Below are 20,000 nucleotides of genomic sequence, written 5' to 3'. Positions count from 1 at the left end.
ACAAATGATATCAGATAATTGTCATATTAACTTTTACAAATACACAAATATCAGTAAACCTATAATATTTATGGGTGTCAGTGCATGCCACACTAACAAGTAAAATAATATTTAGGAGGTAGGTCGGTACCAATTATTTGGGATTAGGAAAGGAAAACACACAAAACACACTCACTCATCTTTGTAATTGAATAGTGTTAACTGTGTAAATGCAATTCTGTCAAAATTTGATGTTCAACATGTGTATCAAGTAGTAGTGGCAACAGTGTATAACAGTCAATAATAGTTAGTCAACGTCATAGTCATCATGTCAAGACCAATGTTTGCCAAGCCAAATCAAAATGTACGGTTGCTGAACAACTGTTAGTCTGCCAAGATATGCAAATACTTCCTCTCAAATACACTCCTGGAAATGGAAAAAAGAACACATTGACACCGGTGTGTCAGACCCACCATACTTGCTCCGGACACTGCGAGAGGGCTGTACAAGCAATGATCACACGCACGGCACAGCGGACACACCAGGAGCCGCGGTGTTGGCCGTCGAATGGCGCTAGCTGCGCAGCATTTGTGCACCGCCGCCGTCAGTGTCAGCCAGTTTGCCGTGGCATACGGAGCTCCATCGCAGTCTTTAACACTGGTAGCATGCCGCAACAGCGTGGACGTGAACCGTATGTGCAGTTGACGGACTTTGAGCGAGGGCGTATAGTGGGCATGCGGGAGGCCGGGTGGACGTACCGCCGAATTGCTCAACACGTGGGGCGTGAGCTCTCCACAGTACATCGATGTTGTCGCCAGTGGTCGGCGGAAGGTGCACGTGCCCGTCGACCTGGGACCGGACCGCAGCGACGCACGGATGCACGCCAAGACCGTAGGATCCTACGCAGTGCCGTAGGGGACCGCACCGCCACTTCCCAGCAAATTAGGGACACTGTTGCTCCTGGGGTATCGGCGAGGACCATTCGCAACCGTCTCCATGAAGCTGAGCTACGGTCCCGCCCACCGTTAGGCCGTCTTCCGCTCACGCCCCAACATCGTGCAGCCCGCCTCCAGTGGTGTCGCGACAGGCGTGAATGGAGGGACGAATGGAGACGTGTCGTCTTCAGCGATGAGAGTCGCTTCTGCCTTGGTGCCAATGATGGTCGTATGCGTGTTTGGCGCCGTGCAGGTGAGCGCCACAATCAGGACTGCATACGACCGAGGCACACAGGGCCAACACCCGGCATCATGGTGTGGGGAGCGATCTCCTACACTGGCCGTACACCACTGGTGATCGTCGAGGGGACACTGAATAGTGCACGGTACATCCAAACCGTCATCGAACCCATCGTTCTACCATTCCTAGACCGGCAAGGGAACTTGCTGTTCCAACAGGACAATGCACGTCCGCATGTATCCCGTGCCACCCAACGTGCTCTAGAAGGTGTAAGTCAACTACCCTGGCCAGCAAGATCTCCGGATCTGTCCCCCATTGAGCATGTTTGGGACTGGATGAAGCGTCGTCTCACGCGGTCTGCACGTCCAGCACGAACGCTGGTCCAACTGAGGCGCCAGGTGGAAATGGCATGGCAAGCCGTTCCACAGGACTACATCCAGCATCTCTACGATCGTCTCCATGGGAGAATAGCAGCCTGCATTGCTGCGAGAGGTGGATGTACACTGTACTAGTGCCGACATTGTGCATGCTCTGTTGCCTGTGTCTATGTGCCTGTGGTTCTGTCAGTGTGATCATGTGATGTATCTGACCCCAGGAATGTGTCAATAAAGTTTCCCCTTCCTGGGACAATGAATTCACGGTGTTCTTATTTCAATTTCCAGGAGTATATATATATATATATATATATATATATATATATATATATATATATATATATATATATATACTGCTTATTGATTTAACAAAGTGTGTGTGTAGACAATCTTCCTTCACTTGAGTTTTCTAGTCTGCCATCTTCATCCTCCTTGTTCCGTATAAACCAACAAAAAAAATATGCTCCTCACTTACTTCACCTCTTATCCGTAAAAACTCCAATAATCATCAGCATCACATAATCTTAATACTTCAATAATACCTCTTACGTCGATACATATAAACCTTATCATCAATATCATTTACCGTACCTCTTGTCCACCAAAACTCCAATAATCATCAACATCACACAATCTCAATACCTCAATAATACCTCTTCAATACGTCGATACATATAAACCTTATCACCAATATCATTTCACTTCCATAACAACTCCTTCCTCTAGTCAGTTTCCTCGAACAAGTACAGATAAAATCCTAATGCAAACTTCAATTCATCATCCCATACAATCCGAAGACACAATGTCCACACACAATCTCTGTGTAACCCACCTGAGCCAAATCTTCTACTCATTATGAATTATAAAATACATTTTGGTTACCTTGTCCATCATTAAATAAAAGAAATGCATACATGACCTCTAACAGCCTTTAGTTTGAATAACTTTCAGTAAGTAAGTACGAGTACAGAGTATGAATGATTACATAAGACTTTGAATGAATAAATCGTAATATTTCACAGTGTGTACACCACTTCAAGAATCATGGCAAAACAAAAGCAAACATGTGGAGTGTTTTTTTTTTGTGTCAAGTGTCACTTGCTATTTCAATTGCTCACGAAGAATGCAGTGTAATAACTGTCAGTGGTCTAAACCTAGTGTTGGTATTTCATGTCGTTAGCTTCCTTTCTACTAACATGAATTTATACAGCTTCCATAAAACCTCCAGCTCATGTGACTTCAATGAAGTTTCTTGTACCAATGTCGTTCGTAGAATTATAGCATTTCTTTTTCTTACCTTAAAATATAAATCACTGAGCGTAAGCAAAACATGCAATAGCGAGTAAATATACCAGTAGAGAATAGAATGTTAACAAGGGGATGTAGCACAATCCCTACAACGAGGCTCTGCCAAGCGAACAATCTATAATTAATACCATAGTGTAACCTAAACTCCATGTTCGTACACAGTACATCAGCATTTCTATACACCAAATTAAAGAGTAGTTATGACAAGAAAACAGAAATGTGTAAATATGCAATCCATGCAAAGCAGCAAGTATATATCTTACATAATAAACAGGTCATTAGCATCATATCAGCATAAGCAAATAATTGTTCATATGTAATCTTAATAAGTAAACATGAAGGCGCAAGCAGATAAATCACAAAGTGTAACTTACATACATAACCATATCAGCACAACTAATCAGGTGACAATTATAATTTAAATAAATAAGCACAGCAGGCACATAATAAAAAAATATGACATCAGTGGAAAAGCAGAGAAGCCAAACGATGCATAATATACATAAATAACAACCCTGTTCATTAATCAATCATTGTCAAAATCAGTTAACACAAAGTATAAATCACGTAATCGCGAGCAGCAAATTACGCATAAAGTACATACCTAAGTAGAAATATGTTACCTGAAAAATAAACTCAATTAATAGTTACCTTTTTAGTTTATAACTTTCTTCTTCGAAATTACATTCTTCCTGAAATTTTCTCGATAGCAAGTCATCTTAACGTCGGACACACACAGAATTTACCTGAAGTTCTTAAATATTTTATACAACTGTATCCTGAGAAAAACTGAACGGTAATAACATAATTTATCAAGTCACTATAGCTTTATATTGAATTTAATCGGAGAATTTAGACTGTGTATTTATTTACGGCTGTCAGTGCATTCGCACTGAGCGCTCGATCAGCTGTAGGTACGCGTGACGTAGGAAGTAATTGTTTGCGGTCAACGACTGCCTTGTGCGGCGCGCAGACTGACTGTCGCTTTGAGTATGTGCCGCCGTCAAAACACGGCGCGGTATCCTTATATTCTCTGCGTGTTTACGTGTAACTGTTAGTTTCTCAAAAGTATGTCATTCCACAAAAATTTTAACGTTCGATATATGGTGTATTCCCTTAGAGCGCCGTGATTTAAGAGTTTCTACTTGGACAGTGTTATCATGAATAATTTTGCGAACTCTATATGGACCATTATAAACCAGAAAAAATTTGCGACACAAGCCTTTTCCTTTGTGGACAAACGATGAGACTTAATTAACACCTTTTGACCAACTGACAAGGTTTTTAAATGACCAGGACGTTTAGCTGATTTCTCTCTTCTAGCAGCCGCAGATACAATATTTTGCAGAGCCAGGTTGACAACTTCAGAATGCCGCAATTTCCGTGTAGGCGGAAAAGGAACGATTTCAGAAATTCGATTTGTCGGTGCTTTATTTTTTAATATCAATATAGGCGGTAAAGAAGTTGAATCATTAGAGAGTACATTCAGAATGTTTTGAAAAATATGAAGATACTGTTCCCACGTTCTGTGATTCTGATGACAATAAAGACGACACAATATATTGATTTCCTTCATCCATCTCCCATTATCTGATATAACTTTATCAACATAACCCACTTCTTTAAGAAAATGTTTAATGAAATCATTAGATACTGAACGAGCTGTTGCTTTGCGTAAAGGTGTAAAACACACATATTTTGATGTCAATTCCACTGCTACCAAAATGTACGCAAAACCATTAGTAGAAAGAACCACTGGACTGAACAAATCGACTGCAGCCATCTCCTTTAATTTCGCTGGAATGATAGGAAACAACGGTGCTCTGTGAGAAATAGTTGGCGGTTTAGCCTTTTGACATATTACTGAAGTAGCAATTTTCTCGTAATTTATGAAGGCATTTCCTGGGACCAAAGTGTACATAACTGAAATGTGTATACCAAATCAATTTATTAATCCACTCATCAGGAATGCAAACTAACCAAACAGAGTTGTCCACCGATTTTCGTTTAAAAAGAATATCATTGCGAACTAAATAATACTGTCTAATCGCTACGCTTTCCTTTCTCCTCCACTTCTCCTGAATGTCCTTCCAGATTGGATCCTTGTTTTGCTCCTTAGCGATGTCCTGGAGCGAAGACGAAATAGAATTTTCGAACGCAACACCTTGAATATACATCTAACAATAATTGTTTTCTTTGCAGTCCTCCTCAGCAGCCGGCCGCGGTGGTCTCGCGGTTCTAGGCGCGCAGTCCGGAACCGTGCGACTGCTACGGTCGCAGGTTCGAATCCTACCTCGGGCATGGATGTGTGTGATGTCCTTAGGTTAGTTAGGTTTAAGTAGTTCTAAGTTCTAGGGGACTTATGACCGCAGCAGTTGAGTCCCATAGTGCTCAGAGCCATTTGAACCATTTGAACCTCCTCAGCACTTTGTTTCAAACCCATAGGTGCACGTGATAAAGCATCAGCAATAATATTTAAAGAAGCCTGGATGTAAACAATACTAAAATCAAATTCCTGTAGATACAGTGCCCATCGTGACAATCTTCCATGTGTTAATATTGTTAACATAAGAAATTCCAGAGCTCGATGATCGGTGTAAACCTTAGTATGTCTGCTATACAAAAAGATGCGAAATTTTTTAAAAGCCCAAATAACAGCCAAAGCTTCAAGTTCCGTAATCGAATAATTCTTTTCTGATTTAGAGAGAACACGACTTCCAAATGCAATAGTTTTCTCTACTATAACGCCGTTTTCTTCTATCTCTTGAAATAAGTGTGCACCTAGGCCTTTGTATGATGAGTCCGTCGCCAAACAAAAATCTTTAGATAAATCCGGATGTGAAAGAAGTGGAGCAGCAACTAAAGCATCACGAAGTTGTTCAAATTCTGATTGAGCTTCTGATTGAGATCCTAACTGTGATCCCAAATTTAATATTGCACTCATCAACTGCTCCATATTAACTGGTTCGAAATTCTTTTCGCCCCTAACATCTCCCGTAAAACTGACTTCCTTCGTCGTAGCTGTGTTCGATACTATTCCAGAATCTTCTGTCGTTAATCTCGTATTCTGTGAATTTTTTGAATGTGAAAAATTTTGAACTGGTTCCGGACTATTTTCCCGGCTTATTAAATTGTTTTCTACTTCATTATTCATCATACTGTTCTCCAGTGTTGGCGAGTTCGACATATTAACAATTTCGTTAATTGACTATCCATCATTTTTGCATTTTTCATCGATCGCGTTATCATTTACAAAACATACAAAACTCGTCACTATACGAAAATTACACACAATATAACACTTTATCACCAACAATACCATTCACACGAAATGCTTCCCCACAAACACGATTAACGAACAATTAAAATCTTCATAATTGCACAAAATTGTCAAACCCGTATACGAGACATCAAAAATTAAATTCTGCAAAAATACCATTAGAAGAATGACAAGACAACTACAAATGTTCAATTACCAAATCTACACATGCAATATAGACTACAATTACTACAACAACACTACTGTCTCCTATTTTTACTGTCAAAAGAATTCCAAGGGACGATCGAAGCAGCGGTCGCCACGTGCAACGGGGATTAATCAAAATGCAATAATTTTAGTAGCTGTTTGTCCGGTTACGAAGTCTCGTAACCGGTTGGCCCTGACTAGTATTAGTACGCAATCTGACTGCATAAAATAACAATAAAGAATGAAAGGAAATTTCCGTTAACACAATTGATTAATTAAGTCCCCTGCAACTATAAAAGCTACGAAACAACAAAGCACAAGTGTAACTGTTCTGTGTGTGGTAGTGTGATTCAACGTACATGTATCTGGCACGGTTCTTCCTCAATACGACAAGAAATTTTAAACACCAATTACAATGAACTAATTGAAAAACCAGAAATACTATAATTGCAAATAGAAACCAGAATTACAAGTCTAATACATGAACACGAGCCAGATGATTTGTTGACTGAACCTGTGACCAAGAGGCATTGTCATTAAGGAAATCTGAAGAAAAATGTTTTTTGTTACCTCCATATATACTGTATATACGAAAAATACACTGTGATCATTGCAACATCTTCCATCTATACATTACACCAACCGAACAGCATCTACTCTCTCGCCCAACAGAACAACAACTGCACACGACATCCTCTGAACTAGTACTGCTCTCGAAATCCTCTCAACAAGCACTGACCACGGCAACCTCTAAACTACTACTACCCCAGTGGAGGCGGCGGAATAATAATCTTTGACGCAATCTCTGGCGCTGTGACTCAGTGTAGCCACCTTTCAATAATTCGGCGAATTACATACGACAGAACCACACAGCCTGTTAGTATAAGATAACTCCTGCCCTTGAAGACAGGAGAAATCGTTGAAGGGTTGAGTTTTCAACAAATTTGATGCAGCGAGAAATCCGTTAAACATTCATCTTTTAGGCTTTTGTTATTGCTTACATAATTACTACAAAAATTCTTACTAATTGTGTAGAAAAAATTTTAGCCTTAGTTAGGGAAAAGGATAAACTGGCTTGCCGAATAGTATCGCACTATTGATCATCTACAGGTTGGAAACAAATTTATAGAAATAAGAAAAGAATATCAATTACCAATCTGTATAAACTATGTGGATGCATTTGACACTACCACATTCAAATCAGAGTTTGTAGAGTGAGAACGTGAGAATCACGGAACAGAACTGAAAGTGGTTCAAATGGCTCTGAGCACTATGGGACTTAACATCTGAGGTCATCAGTCCCCTAGAACTTAGAACTACTTAAACCTAACTAACCTAAGGACATCACACACATCCATGCCCGAGGCAGGATTCGAACCTGCAACCGTAGCGGTAGCACGGTTCCAGACTGAAGCGCCTAGAACAGCTCGGCCACAACGGCTGGCGAACAGAACTGATCTACATCAGTTAGGTGACGATTACTTACTGAAGTTGGTAAGAATATCATAACATTCCCCAAAATCTGCATGGTGAAATAAAGGACAAAGCTGATACAATGATGAACTAACCGAAACCTACTCACAAGGTGCAGTCAAGAATTATCGAATATCTCACACATGAGCAATGGAATGTGTCAATTTGGGTCTAAAAATGTAACTGGCTAAAAAGTGGTATGCAGACGAATAGATAACACAAAATCACACCATAAGGAAACAGTAAAAAGCGCATCATCCTAAGTATCAAACAGACCTCACTGTCCTAAAGAAAATCCATTCATAGAAGCGTAAAGCTTACAAACAACAACAAAATAAAATACATGGTCAATAAAAAAGCGCTACATACCAAGATACTATAGTGTTACAAAGCGAGATATAAAGAGTTGCTGAAACAACCACGACCTACGAGCTAATCCAATACTCATAGTGAGGGGATCTACCACATGTCACAGCCAAACAAAACAAAGCGTAATTGTACAGGTAAAAACATGCATGCATACTAAGAATCGTAGACACAAGATTAGACGTAGAGAAAACTGTAGATTGGTAGAAACATAATGGTCAAAAACATAAAAACTAGAATTAATAAGGAGATACACAAATATAGGTGAACCAAGGTAACACCTATGAGGGATAGAAAACAACTAAGAAGTAGTATGAAATTTGCTAAAATAAAACCCAAAAATGGCACATAATGTCCTGACTCTAATGTGTAAAACTTATCATGGGTTATTATAGCCAAGCGAAATCGGTAGTATAGTTTTAAAGACAGAGAACACCACATGTAAAAAGACATGCAGTTTTTACTGTTTCCTTATGGTGTGATTTGATGTTATCTATTCGTCTGCATACCACTTTTTAGGTAGTTACCTTTTAAGACCCAAATTGATACATTCTCCAGTTCATGTATGGGATATTCGGTACTTCTTGACTGCATCTCGTGAGTAGGTTTCGGTTAGTGTATCATTGTATCAGGTTTGTCCTTTACTTCACCATACAGCTTATGATGTTCTTACCAGATACGCGTTTTATGGTGTTTATGGATTTCTGACTGATGTCGATCTGACGATAGTTAGGAATTTTGAGTTTGTGGGCTACTATTGCGGGCCGCAAACGGCTTGAGACTCCGACATATTTGGGCTTGTACCAACACATTTTTTATCGCCTTGGGTTCCTCCGTCACTTGCAATATTTTGAGCAGTATTATTGTACTCCATGATTAGTTTATAGTATGATGCCATTTAATAACTCCTGTTTCGCTCGCTATTGTTGTCCCCCTTTTGTGCGCAAGTATGTTACTTAATTAATGGGCTTATACCTTGGGGTTTTGTTAGTCTTCGCACACTTACCTATCTTTTAGCTTTATCCCTCCCCGTGTTACCTATCGCGATACAACTTGCTATGTGTTGGTTCCTATTTGGCTGGGTTCGTCATTTTATAGATGGATCGTTAGTGTGATACCTTACAGTCGCTGGGAAACAGTACGACGGTGGCAGCTGAAGTTTTGGAGGACTCAACTTAGTTAATGTGGATTTGAGGTCTTTGTTTGTTTCCACTCTTGCATTGCTCGCTTGTTAAGTGATGTAAGGCACGGCAGTACTATCTTTTTATTTTGATTTGGTGTATAACGTATGATCTCAAACTATTTTTTGAGTATTCTTCGCGTGTCCTTTGCATTCCGTTTTTCACTTTACACGTAGTGTGCCTTTGGGTTTTGCGTCAGGTTGCATTTTTTATGCTGTTGAAAGGGTACAGTACTATCCGACATAGAAAAGATTTGCCTCATTGCGTACAGTAATACCCGTTGTATAACAATATACTTCCTTGTTCTTGTCAGAACAGTGGTTTTATGGTAACACACTTTCATTCAGTACACTGAGACCGGATACTGATGTAGAAAAGAAGGACAGTTGGTATATTTAATTATTCATATGTCCACTTCCTTCAAAAATAGATCCCTATATCCAGGCTATTTACAATTTGTACAGAAACCAGATGGCAGTTATAAGAGTCGAGGGGCATGAAAGGGAAGCAGTGGTTGGAAAAGGAGTGAGACAGGGTTGTAGCCTCTCCCCGATGTTATTCAATCTGTATATTGAGCAAGCAGTAAAGGAAACAAAAGAAAAATTCGGAGTAGGTATTAAAATTCATGGAGAAGAAGTAAAAACTTTGAGGTTCGCCGATGACATTGTAATTCTGTCAGAGACAGCAAAGGACTTGGAAGAGCAGTTGAACGGAATGGACAGTGTCTTGAAAGGAGGATATAAGATGAACATCAACAAAAGCGAAACGAGGATAATGGAATGTAGTCAAATTAAATCGGGTGATGCTGAGGGGATTAGATTAGGAAATGAGACACTTAAAGTAGTAAAGGAGTTTTGCTATTTAGGGAGTAAAATAACTGATGATGGTCGAAGTAGAGAGGATATCAAATGTAGACTGGCAATGGCAAGGAAATCGTTTCTGAAGAAGAGAAATTTGTTAACATCGAGTATAGATTTAAGTGTCAGGAAGTCGTTTCTGAAAGTATTTGTATGGAGTGTAGCCATGTATGGAAGTGAAACATGGACGATAACCAGTTTGGACAAGAAGAGAATAGAAGCTTTCGAAATGTGGTGCTACAGAAGAATGCTGAAGATAAGGTGGGTAGATCACGTAACTAATGAGGAGGTATTGAATAGGATTGGGGAGAAGAGAAGTTTGTGGCACAACTTGACGAGAAGAAGGGATCGGTTGGTAGGACATGTTTTGAGGCATCAAGGGATCACAAATTTAGCATTGGAGGGCAGCGTGGAGGGTAAAAATCGTAGAGGGAGATCAAGAGATGAATACACTAAGCAGATTCAGAAGGATGTAGGTTGCAGTAGGTACTGGGAGATGAAGAAGCTTGCACAGGATAGAGTAGCATGGAGAGCTGCATCAAACCAGTCTTAGGACTGAAGACCACAACAACAACAACAACATATCCAGTTTGTGATGTTTGAGAAATGAGTGAATAGTTTGTTGTCTGCTGACCACAGAAAGTGGATGTAGAATCTGTAACTATCTTTGAGACAGTCCTTTGGTCACCTTTGGCGGAACCACAGAAAGGAAGTATTCCAGAGCACTAGAGGGCCTGGAATGTGGCTGCCCAATACGGTAACAGGATCCTTCCCCACTTCTGAGGAAGCGTGGAATGGCCTGGTGAACGGCCATGCTCCGACACTCTGTCGCTGGTTCCTGAAGTTGAAACACCTACCTTCAGTGTGCTCGGTAAAACTAAAGAATATGGGAACGGTATGCATGTGGAATATTTAAGAGTAACTAGAAATAATGATTTCCCTTTTCAGAATACCGACGAGAAGAAAACTTTTTGGTGGGAGATTCGAATACAGGTAGGCAGGTAAAGCTCATAGGGAACTTAGGATTCTCTGGTAGTGACCAACGGTCACAATGAAACCACGTGTGGTAATTTTAAACTGAGATACTTGCGTGTGTAAATTTAAGCTGAGAATATTTAAGAATTGCGTGTGGAGAATTTGAATTAGGAAGAAGCACTTCCACATGGGGAGTACTGACTGTGTCTCACTCTGGCCAAGAGACAATGTAAAACAGAAGTGCTGGTGCATACTTTCAGTTGAGGATCCGTGTGAGATAATTAAGTAATCATGATACCAAAATTACCGTTATTAATTACAGTGGGAGATGAGCATAAATCCTCCAGAGTATGTGGTAGGGCCGTAGGAAAGGTTATGTATAAAATTTGATCCAAAGGTCTGCGGCTTGTTAATCTGGGTTGAAATTTTGTTGTGGGGAAAATTTGATACATACTGGCTAAAGTCGGTTGTTCTGTCTTATTTTACATGTATAACGTGTGTAACTTGAATGTGGCGACTTAGTTATACGTACTGTACCAAAAAGCAAGAACTTTCTTTGAACAGCCTGACCGCTAGTAAATTCTCTAGGTTATTAATGAATGAGCTTATGAGAGTGAGAGAGAGAGAGAAGTAGTGGATATCCGTAGCAATCCAGAAAGGGCACTATAGTAATAAGGAAAAATATTAAGAGACCATAGGATATTGAATGTGTACGTAATATCATGCCTACTGGGCAGAGACTTTCTTGTTTTCCTTTATGTTTAAATGCATGTATGGGAGGACATTTTGTATCATTGCAGTTGTAGAATCTCAGAAAACAAAAGAGGAGATATGAAGCAAAATGGTAGTCATGATCATTCAGTAGAGGGTAGTCATTTTGTTCTGACATTTTTGCCATAAGCTCCCTATTACTAGAATAGCCAAACTCTGATTAAAATGAATGCAATAGAATGGGAATGCGGTCTTGCCAAGGTGGAGTGAGTCCATTGGAAATGTTTACAGACAGCACCATATTTAAAATTTATTAGTCAGATGCGTTTAATTCCGTTGTGTTGAGATAATTAAAAGAAAAAATATAGCAAAACATTTGGGTGATAGGACTTTGCTATCAATGTATAGTAGAAGTGGCTACGATAAGTCATATCAACATTTCCGATGCACAAATATTCAAAGCACTCGCTTGGCAGGCCACACAACTAGTAGGCCTGACTGCTAGATGCAACAGGTGGTAGATTTGCGGTAGGAAAAGACAACGGTAGTAACCTCTCACTGTGACATCTTATTATGGTATATCGGTAGTATTAATAATACTTATACTGTAGATATGCACACTATTGTGTTCTTCTTAGACTATGGTGCGATATTTCACTTTAAATGAGGATAGGTCCTCATATGAACTCTCTCATCTTGAAGAATTATGTTGGTTTTTTACAGTAAAAAATTGACGAGTTTTGTTTGGTTGACCTTATGATTGTATATTGTCTATTTTGGGTCTGTTTGATGTTTGGTATGTTTTCTTATACCTCTGTGATGTTAAAGTAGTTTCAGTGCTGACCAGTATGTACAAACATTCTATTTTGTCGTGCTGTATGCACACAGGGATTTGTCTTAACGCTGCTACTTCCATTTTGTAGTTTTTAAGTACTTCTGTTATTGCCCGTCACTATCTGCAATGCTTGCTGTAGTACATTTTGATATACATTACATATATACTCTTTTTATTATGTATGAGCTGGAGATTGCATACTGAATTGCCGTAACTAGTAGTGAAAATAAAATAAAATAACTTCTCAATTTGCACGGATGTTTGGCGAATCTGTTTGTTAAATGTTTGACCAGCCGCTGTCTCACGTCCACAATGGAACAACAGATAGTAACTGCCACTTATTCGAACACCTTACCTCGTTTGATTCTAAATACGGTAACTCTAAAAATTGGACGTAAGATGTTGGAGTACTACACATACCAGTATAGAAAAATACACATTTTCTTCATTGCTAATTGCGTTTTGGAAGCGTATCACAATTAAACTGACTTTCTATTTTTGAGTATTATTTTCTCATCTTGAGTATTATTGTGAGAAAATCACAAATGAGACGGCCAGCTCCTGTAGCTGTAATTTCTTCATAAATTGTAAAGACCTTACAAGTAAACATAAATCCAGACTAGTTTTTATGCAGTGCATAGAATTCTCAATTGAAATATTTTTCTCTTCCTCATAAAAACTAGTCTTCAAAAGATCATGAAAGAAAAAAAGACCTGAGTCAAACCGGCAAACTTCATGTCTTTGACAGCCATAGCTTAGAGAAGTGTATGTCTCCGGACAAAAACATAAATAAAATGGTCAGAAGAGTGTGGACATGCGGAAAAAAGAAGTGTTTACAAAGTTTTAATTTACTATTACAGTCTACGGAAATAGTGCAAGCGACTCAAAAAAAGTGTGTAATGCTACGACATCAGGCAACAAAATAGTAAACAATGCGTCAGGTGCTACGTCCACATGATCGGTAGTGGGTGCACTTTTCCTGACCGCATTTACCAATATTGGTTTAAATATGACCTCATTGTCGTTGAAGAATTTGCAGCATCAGTTGGAGCCGCCCGACTTCTGTTAAACAAAGAACATAACGGGAGCAGTAAACAGTCTGCTAGAATGGGTTATAGCACACAGAAGTCTTTTTGTTAGTCTTAAACACGGAAGCCACCAGATGATGTACGAAAGTCCAAAACACCTACTGGTATACCCATATAAGTTTTAAGGCATTTGAATGAATAATGTTATGTGACTGGCTGCGCGCATAAACATATAGGTACGTATTCGTCACAGTCACGGTAACGCAGCGTCAATACAGCTAACAGTGTTTCTGAAACAGTCGGATTGTCAGTAATGTCCGGTAGTGTCCCTTGGGTTTATGGTCAGAGGAACAACCTGTCCTACTTAGATAAAAGCGCTATCGGTAACGCAACAAATCAACAAATGCTGTTCTAAGTCGCGTCCACGTGAGAGCATAAGTTTCTATTCAGTATGGAAGCCCATGAAACTATAAAATCTGGAGATACAATGGAAACGGTATTTTCTTTCTAGTACAAGTAAAAACCGTTTTCTCGTATTCCATCTGAAATGTGATGAGGTAATCCCGTCTGAGCAGGGTAAGCGAAAAATATTTCTCGCTCTCCTTGAAAACAGAGTCGCTGCGTACTGTAGGAGAGAAGCGACGGCACTGGAGCGACGGATTACGAGGAACCCTTTGCACACGTTGAAATCTCTCTACTGCACCATGACAAAGGGATCCGGTTGTAATCCCGCAGATAAGCAGATGTTCGCTCGCCTTTCTCGTCTGTGAATATCGTATGGTGATACTCGTGGGTCAGCTGCTTCTCAGGCAGTGCGAGGAAATATGGTAAGCCCGAAGCACCTCAGCGGCAGGTTCGGCGGAGGAATTACCCGAGCATGTTCTGTAAACAGAATAGCAGAATAGTCTGCTGTAAGCTCCTGCTCCTAGGGTACAAATCCAGGATGAATTAGGAGAGTCCCCAAATTCCTGCTTACAGGCCTGTAACATTTTTCGTGATCTAATTTATAGATATCTGGCTGATTCAGTAACCACGCTTGAACTTGTCTTGTCGCTATAACACACTGGTAAAACATTCTGTCCCTGGCGTACATTATTTAATTTCAAATGAGAGTTGGTCGGCCACGACGCCTCATTAAGGAAGGTAATCTCTCGTCGCCAACTAGTCTTATACGGTAAGAGTACGAATGATTCAAAGAAACGAACGATCGTGAAAAATAAAAAAGTCACAACGAAGTACTCAGATTCTATGAGTTGATGTTTTTTTTGTGGTCTTCATACTGAAGACTGTTGTTATCTACTTCGCTACGCTAGTCGATACTATGCATGTCTATTCATCTCTACATAACTACTCCAACCTAGGTCCGTCTGAACCTGCTTATTGTCTCCCTCTACAATTTTTATCTCCCCCTCCTCCTCCCCTGATCCACAAACCTACACGCTTCCCTGCATCCATCTCCACAGTGACGATGCCGTGACGCTACACGATATGTCTTATCAACTCATCCCACCTTTTAGTCAAGTATTTCCACATATCTATTTTTACCTATTTCGATTCAGTATCTCTTCATTAGTTATTCGATCGAAGGATCTAACGTTTAGAATTCTTTTGTAAAACAATATTTGAAAAGCTTCCATTCTCTTCCTGTGTGAAATAAAATATTTATCGTACACGGTTCTCTTTTGCACAGAGCTATAGTCCAGACAAATACCTTCAAAGAACGCTTCTCACAGTTTATATTTATAATCGATGTTAACAAATTTCTCTTCTACAGAATTGGTTTTGTTGCTACTACCAAAAAAAAAAAAAACCCTCATCTATTGCTTACAGCATCTCATTTTCTAGTCAACTTCCCTCAGCATTGTCTGGTTCAGTATTCTCTTTTCAAATACAGTCCATGCCGTTCACCTGCTCTTTCAAGTCACTAACCGTCTCGGACAGAATTACAACGCCACTCGCAAACCTCAAACCTCAAAGTTTTTATTTCCTCTCCCTAAACAGTAGTTCCCTTTTCAAAATTTTTCCTTGATTTCCTTCTGCTTGCTTAATCTACAGATTAAATAACTTCGGTGATAGTCTCATGCGGTGTCTCACCCCCATGCCAACAATTGTTTCCCTTTCATGCCCTACGACTCTTATAACTACAGTCTGTTTTCTATTCAAGTTTTAAATAATCTTTCGCAGCCTGCATTTTATCCCTGCAGTTTTCAGAATTTCCAAGAGTGTTTTCCAGTAAACACTGCCAAAAGCTTTCTCAAACTCTACAAATGCTATAAACATAATTTCCCTTTCGTCAGCACATCTTCTAAGATAATTCGTACTGCCTCATGTTACCTACGTTTCCTTGGAGCCGAAACTAATCTTCCCCGAGGTCGGCTTCTACCAGTCTTTCCGTTCTCCTGTAAATAATTTGTGTCACTATTTTGTAACCACAACCAATTAAACTGAAAGTTCGATGGCGTTCATACTTGTCAGCGTCTACCTTCTTCATAATTGGAGTTATTGTCTTCTTCTTGAAGCCTGCCTTATATATGTTACATACTGGATAGAATAAGGTTTTCATGACTGGTTCTGCCATTTGTATTGTCTTCTATGTTTTTCTTTCCCCTTTCAGCCTTTCGCTCTTGGCTTGCTACTGCCTTGCCCTTTGAGTTTCTGAAGTTCATACAATGCTTCAGTTTCCTCTAGAGGTTTCCTTAACTTTTTCTATAGGTATCATTGATATGTCGCTTAGTCATACGTGCTTCTACAGTTTTTCATTTCTGCTATAGCCATTCTTACTTTTCCATTTCGTGTTTTCTCTTAATTTCATTTTTTAGATGTTTATATTCCCTTTTGTCTGTTTCATTTGGTTCGTTTTTTATTTTTCATTTCGTCAACAGAATTCAGTAGCTTCTGTGTTATCCTAGGATGCTACTGGGTCCAGTCTTTTTGTACATATGATCTTTTACTGCCTTCACTATTTCATCTTTTGAACCTACCTATTCGTGTTTTATTGTATTCATTTTCCTTATTTCATTCAATCAGTGCCTAATGCTACCTTTGAAACTCTCAACAATTTCTTGTTCTTTCAATTTATCCAGATATCATCTTCTTAGTGTACTAACTTTCTGCAATTTCTCCAGTTTTCAACTACAGATCATAACCAATAAATTATGGCATCTGCAGTTGATAATGTTTTCCACTTTAAAAACTGGTTTGGGAATCTCTGTCTAACCTAAATTGTGACTTGTGCAAAATTCACCCAACACATGTTCTCCTTCTATTTATACTTTTCCCTTTTTCATATTATCGATTTCCAGGCCTCCACCACAATTACATTTTCGCCTCATTTAACGATCTGAATAATTTCTTGCAATGAATCATTTATATCAGTCTCTTCATCATCAGCAGAGCCAATATTCATATTAAATCACTTAATGTTGGTTGTCATTTTAGCGTAAGAATAAGGCTATTATTTTTAATGTTCAACATGTATGCCAGTCCATGATTAACTGCAGCGCCGCCTTACGGTAATTTGTTGTTAGTAGCTCGGTCAGCTGCCACGGCGCTCAGCCTGCCATACACTACTACAGTATACAGTCGGCCCATATTTTTTGACGTGGGACGTTGTATCTATGCTTCAGGATTTATTTTCGTACATATTAATCGTGTCACGATGTTCTATCATAGCCAGTGTGTCCACTGGTTCACAGTGAAATGCTTCTGTTTCCTTTTTCCATATTTCGATCTGATAAGTTCTAAGGCTAAGACCCGTTATACGGAATTACTATATAAATACATTGTGATCAAGATAAATTCTGTGTGTAAGTGCTAAGAATGTTCGCCGACCTCTACAAAAACCACCTTTCTACATATAGTGACAAAGTATCTTTGCAAAGATTTAAATTTCTCAGAAGTAATTTACTTGAAATAATTGCAGCAGGTCTTATTAAGTAAAATGTATGAACAAAGAAAGTGAGTACGGAAACTGATTGAAAAACAAAGCTATTAGCATGTAACAGCACAGATATCCAGAGTGTACAGTAGTCAGTTATATATTCCTGCTTCCAAAGACAAAGGTCTTATGCATCAACAAAGACGTGTGAGCAGATTTGCATGAGTAGTACCAGTACTTGCCAGTTGACCAGGGCCAGAAACACTGCGCTCCAAAACCATCTGTCCAAACAGATGGCTCACTCGAAAATTTTGTTTAAAACTTTTGTTTATTTTTTCATTTTAATATCAATTTACTTTCAACATTAAATATATAAAAGTCTGTTAAACTTTGCTTTTATTTCGTCTTCTTAGGTTATCGTGGTAGGAAGTACATACGTTTTATGCAACTATACCTCATATTATTCAATAAAAACTTACCTTATTTAGTACATATTCTACAGTATCAAGTGACGAAGTCATCATCAGAGGTTTACTATAGATAAAGTAAAATTACACGAATCAGAGGAAAAATACTTTAAATCTGATTTTACTGATAATGTGCCAGCTTCTGATGTATTTCGTGACAATTTGCATTATTAAACTTGATAACTTTTTGTAAAATTCCGACAGTATACAAATTAACACATTCAAGTGATGCATTTTCATACAGATGTCGACCTGAAACCTGACATAATGTATTTTTTTTTTAATTTTACTTATATGAAACGTAGAAGCTTTTCCTTGGTCTTACCATATATGCGTGAATCCCACAGACATGTGGGGTGTACTCTACAGTGATTTCATATTAATTGTTATTGCGGATCGAATATACATATTTTGAGTTGCATGACTGCTGTTTACAGGTCTTTTGTGCACTCACTTAGGTGGTGGAGCACAGTTTTAAAAATATGCGTGCTCTTTTACCGCCAATGAGAATACGAGCACACATAAACTGTACGAACACTTCGTAAGTACAGAGAGGCATTCCCTTTCCGTTTCTGTAGTATCATGGAAATCAGCCAACGAAGCAGTAGCTTTTGAAGAAGAGTGGCTACTTGTGGCACTTACGTATCTCAGGCCACCAACAACGAAAACGCATAGTTCTCAGAATTCAGGTTGGCAGAAAATTTCTACAAACTATGATGGCTGCTGACATTACTTAGTACTGTATCAGTGAGCATACAATCTTAGCCCCTCCCCCTAGGACGTGGCGAGATCGCCGCACCACGGTGAGAGTTCTGGAATAGCTAAGGATCCAGGTAGAGGACACGACTTCCTAGACCAATAGGAATGAAGATCCCCCATCAATCTTCGTTTGTGCTCTGTACTCCATAGTGAGAAGAAGTAGTGGAGTTATCCGACTTAGAAAATGGCAGCATAAAACACGAGGTAATGCACTTTGACAATACAGTGTGTGACTGAACTACTATAAAATAATGACGTTATGTCATCCTCGTCCCTTTCTGTTACTAGAGCCTTTCTATACTCTTCCCAGATTCTCTAGTGGGAAAAAAGCAGACCATCCTATTTATAAAGTGGCGCAAATACCCAGTTCTGATGTTCTACATATAGATGGCAGCATTACTACTGTAAAATAACTAGCAGTAAGCAATTGGGGCGCGGTAAAGCATATTAAGAGTTTGAATTCATTTTCGGGAATTATGAGGGAACGTACCTCACCATCCACAAAAAAAGTGGGATACTGAGCACCTATAAGACGTATCATTTTTAACCAGTATTTGTACATCACTCTGAGACCCTTCTTTTAATCGGTTTGTATTAATAGGAACACTGAAATACACGAATAATAATCAGCACTCCCTGCAGAACAAAGCGCTAATATTTTCACATGGAAGTTCCCCACTTCGATTTTCCTTATATAACACCCATCATACAGGTATTTTAAATTTATAACCTGTGGAAGTTTTAGTGTATCTTCCAGTACTATGGGGCGGAAAGTATATTTAATAATTCGGGGTCTGTACCACATAACAATATTACACGCAGAACGGCAATATATGTGAAGATTTAGTGCGTTGTTCATTCTCCCACATGATATTCGAGAGCGGATTTAGGATAGAGCAGCATATATCTCTTCCGTCTGCAGCAGTAATCTCGAAGTGAACGACTGTCGTAGAAAAAGGTTAATATAGAAATAGATCAATTACATAGACACTGTCTCAAAGACAGAAATTCTGCACCTGCTATCATTTAAAATCCGCTACTGTTCCACTCGTTAACGGAGCGACGGAAAAGCATCTGTACGAGCCCTGATTTACCTTATATTGCTTTCGCGGTTCTTACATGAGATTGACGTTGGTGGCAGCAGGATCAGACTGCAGCCTGTCGCAA

The sequence above is a fragment of the Schistocerca nitens genome, chromosome 3 (genome assembly GCF_023898315.1).
Source record: "Schistocerca nitens isolate TAMUIC-IGC-003100 chromosome 3, iqSchNite1.1, whole genome shotgun sequence".
Lineage (NCBI taxonomy): Eukaryota > Metazoa > Arthropoda > Insecta > Orthoptera > Acrididae > Schistocerca > Schistocerca nitens.
The sequence above is the reverse complement of the archived record's forward strand: the minus strand, read 5'-3'. Positions refer to the sequence as shown.